This window comes from Spinacia oleracea, chromosome 4 (assembly GCF_020520425.1).
Source record: "Spinacia oleracea cultivar Varoflay chromosome 4, BTI_SOV_V1, whole genome shotgun sequence".
NCBI lineage: Eukaryota > Viridiplantae > Streptophyta > Magnoliopsida > Caryophyllales > Amaranthaceae > Spinacia > Spinacia oleracea.
Genome location: NC_079490.1, coordinates 43,815,529 through 43,820,031, shown reverse-complemented (window position 1 = coordinate 43,820,031; position 4,503 = coordinate 43,815,529). Strand labels below are relative to the sequence as shown.

General features: G+C 43.2%; 1 non-coding gene across 1 annotated transcript; it reads left to right on the top strand.

Moving 5' to 3' along the window:
* Positions 1-3,986: 3,986 nt before the first annotated feature.
* LOC130460295 (small nucleolar RNA R71) lies at positions 3,987-4,093 on the top strand. The gene has a single exon (XR_008920208.1). It is a non-coding gene; the product is annotated as a small nucleolar RNA R71 (small nucleolar RNA).
* Positions 4,094-4,503: the final 410 nt, after the last annotated feature.

The following is a 4,503-nucleotide window of genomic DNA, read 5'->3' as shown; positions in this document are numbered from 1 at the left end:
TCATCGATGAATACATAAATCAACTTCACCCCATACACATCTTAAAACAATGGATACGATTCAAGGTAAAATCCAACAAGCATGCATCAATGTCAACCGATCAAATCTATTCGACCGCTAATCCACCTTAACAATCGTCACGCAAAGCGAACCACAAATGCACAATGGAATTCAAGACTAGTGCTCACACACTCGTCACTCATTTATGTGGCGGATAAAAGATGTACCCGTTCGCTCTCCTCCCAACATATAAGTGAACAATGCCCTCCCAAACTCACAACACTCGTGTGTCTAGAAAAACATACACTCAACCTAGTAGTCGACTCGGAATGTGTCATGTCATAACTTGCATTGATAAACAACTATTTTCACATAAGTACGACTCTATGCACAAAGGTCGGAAGGTCTTCAAAGCTTGTAATGTTAGGCTTAGGTAAGGGTGCGGTAAATTTGGGAAAAATGTGAGCTTAAAGCCTTGGCTTTGGGGGGCATAAATCCTAAATACAACCATGATCAACCAATATAATGACCATAACTCTCTCACTCAACACATGACAAAACAACAAATAACCAACACCATACTTGCCTTTTTCACAATTATTACCAATCACTTATAAGGATATGAATTTGCAAAACTCGATTGAAACAATGCTTTGAACTTTTCTGAGAGTAATAGATTTTTCTCTTTCTTTTCTTTTTCAATCTTTTTTTTTTTCCTTTTCTTTTAGAAACCTTCACATTTGTTTTGTTCTTTCATCTCTTTCATTTTCAACTCATTTTTCAACAACAAACATGATAAGACGAACTCCTTTTTCAACAATACTACAACTCCCTCACCTCACTACTATTAGCTCCCCCAAGCTAGGCTTGGGACTTGTAACCAATGGGGTTTTCGCGGGCTTGTAATGTGGCTAGTCACCGAATAAAGGGCACAAGCAACAACATGGGTAGAAAAGGAGGGAACAAATGTATCTAATTTCATCTGAAGGCTACCTAAATAGAAAAATGCCTTCGTCCTCCACAATGTGCATGTATATGAGTCATAAAACACTACTAACAGTTGCAAACCAATACTGAAAATCAACGACACACCAGGAAGCTATCACACATTCCTAACCAAGTCAACTAGCCAAGCACCAAGTCCACAAATAGTTGGTCAGAGTTGACTCATGTCAAGGCATCAAAGTAATCGAATCTCAAATCATGGTTAACAAATCAACATGCTCGTCATCAAAAACCAAGAATCAAAACAGTTTTCAATCAAGGGGCACAGGGAAGCATGGTTTTGTATTCATCGGAACGTATTTTTGTATTTTTTTTTTCAAAGCAATAAGCTACTTTAGAAAGCAATAAACACACCCAAAATAAACATACAAAAAATAAGTAAATGCAAAAATAAAAGGAAAACATACCGAATATGTACAGGTAAGTGAAACACCCCCCCAAGCTAAATCAGACAATGTCCTCATTGGCTCAAGGGGTATCGAACCATCTCGATCATCTCAGCATCACTGATGCGAGTCCCGTGTTTTAAGCGGCATTTTCTCCTCTCGCCCGCCGGGCCGACGCCCGCCCGATGGGTCTGTAGCTCGAAACTCGCCCGAAGCTCGTATCAGACCGCCCGTTGGGCGCAGGTCTGCCCGGCGGGCGGAGAGAGATTTTCTTCTTCCCTTCAACACGCGCCCGGTCGGGCGGCTCTTGCCCGTCGGGCCATTTGCGAACTTTCTCCTTACGATGTTTTCTCACTTTTCGCACTAGGAGCTAACACCTGTACATCATCAAACACCCAAAACAGTGAAAATACCCTCTCCTCACTTCTCTAAAGCAAAGAATAAACTATAAAAAACACAAACTAAACTATACTATCGAAAGCAAAAAGTACACTACGGAAAGCAATAAATGGATAGTGAAGTACTCATCCCCCGATTAGATTGATGCAATGTCCCCATTACACAATCTCAGTTTATGCGCAGAAAACGAAAAGAAGGGGATGAGAGCCACGACAACTCATCGAATGGGGGCACCAAAGATGGTGCCATCTGGTGTCAATTCAAATGCCTTGGATGAGCTATGTGGTGCGGGAAGTGACAGATCACGACTCCGATCATGAATGCGGTGCCCACCGTTTACAGAACTTTCGGCCTTTAGGGTCGCATCTTTATCAAATGGTGCTTCCTTCCGAACCCATGCCAAAGAGTTGATATTCCGGTCACCTCCACTTGCAAAACAATTTGAGACACGTGCTTTCTCCGAAGCATTGTTAGAGTTAGTATGAGTCAATTCATTATTGAAATAATCATTAGAAATATTGACTCCATAACACGACTCCTCTACCATAGGACTCTTAGCAACATGGGTTAAATTGAAAGTAACTTTGTCATCCCCCACATTTAAAGTCAGCTTGCCATTCTTGACATCTATGATTGCCCCGGCAGTTTGTAGGAAAGGTCGACCTAAAATAATAGGGATCTGTCTGTCCTCTTCCATGTCCAACACGACAAAGTCAACAGGAATAAAAAATTTACCTACTCTAACAGGCACATCTTCTAGGACACCTAGGGGATACTTCACAGATCGATCAGCCATTTGTAGTGTTATGTTGGTAACTTTTAAATCACCCATGTTCAACTTAGTACAGACAGACAGGGGCATGACACTAACACTGGCACCTAAATCACATAAGGCTTTGTCAATAAAAAGATTGCCAATGTTACACGGGATAGAGAAACTCCCGAGGTCCTTCAACTTGGGTGGAGACTTGTTTTGGAGTAAGGCACTGCACTCTTCAGTAAATGCAACAGTCTCCACCTCACTAAATGCTCTCTTCCTAGTCAAGATGTCTTTCATGTATTTAGCATATGCAGGTACTTGAGTAATTAATTCAGTGAAAGGAATCGTTACCTGCAGATTCTTTACCACTTCTAAGAACTTACCAAACTGCTTGTCTAGCTTGTTCTTTAGCTGACGGTGAGGGGAAGGAAGTTTGATAGGCGGAACTTGTATCAACTTTCTTCTCAACCCTTGTGCTAGCTTCCTTCTCCTTGAGCACTTTCCCACTTTCTTCTGCCACACCATCACTGATAGGTACTTCAACCTCTCCTTCAATAGTCATAGGCGGCCCATCATACTCATACCCACTCCGCAAGGTGATAGCATTTACAGACTCTCTGTGCACGGGCTGTGAAGGGAGTTGACCTTGGGGTCTCTCAGCAAGAGTAGTAGCCATTTGTGCTAACTGTTTATCCATGATCTTGTTATGAGCAGCGAGGGCATCGATTTTGGTATCCTTTTCGCTCAGAGACCTCTGCAATTCCAACATCATATTCCTCATCTCCACAAGCATGGGATCAGGCTGTGTGGGTTGAGGTTGTGGAGGAAACCCAGGCGGTCCACTAGGCTGCGGGTTGTAGTTACTCCGCGGTTGGTATGACTGTTGTGGTGGTGGTTGGTAATGTTGTTGTGGTGGTGGAGGATGTTGAATCTGATGGGGGTTTTGGACATTAGTACTCCTATATGATAGTAGGGGGTTGTTTTTATACCCCTCATTGTAAGAGTTGGAGTACGGATTATTCTGCTTGTAGGACTGGAATGCATTGCATTGTTCGATAGAGCTCCGGCATTCCTGTGCATAGTGGCCTTGCATCCCACAACTATTACAGACATTGGCAGATTGGGCACTCATTGCAGCGACACTAGCATGTTGGGTGGATTGGGAAGATGCGATCTGTATATTATCCAGCTTGTGATGTAGGGCAGTTAGCTGAGCAGTAAGCTGTTCAATAGGATTCATCTCATGCTTAACACCCCGGTCGGCAAAACCTCTAGGATTCCCATATTGGGCACTATGGATGGCCATCTCCTCAATCACCTCTAAAGCTCTAGGCACCTCCAGTTGCATAAATCTCCCACTGGCAGCTGAATCCAAAAGACACCTAGACTCATTACCCAGACCATTATAGAACTGCTGAACCAGGAACCAGTCATCCAAACCATGGTGCGGGCACTCTCTTTGCAAGTTCTTGAATCTCTCCCAAACCTCGAACAAACTCTCATCTGCTTGTTGAGAGATACCTAATATCTGACCCCTCAGACGAGCTGTCTTCTCAGGTGGGAAATACTTAACATAGAATGCAAGGGCCAAGGAATTCCAATCGGTGATTTTCATAGCTGCGCGGTTGAGACTGTTAATCCATAGCTTTGCCTTCCCACTCAATGAAAATGGAAAGAGTATCTCCATAGTCTGCTCCGGTGTTAAATTCTTCTGCTTAATGGTGGCACAATACTGAATGAAAGACTGAATATGGAGATTAGGATCTTCACCCTTTTCCCACCGAATTGGTGTCTCTCGATCATGTTTATCAGTTGGGGTTCGATCTTGAAATTCTCGACCGCAATAGAACGCATGATTGCCTTGGGAAGCATAAACAGACTTGGTTTAGAATAGTCTGTAAGCCTTGGCACAAGTGGGGGTGGTGGTGGTGGTGCTTGGTCACCCATCTCTGA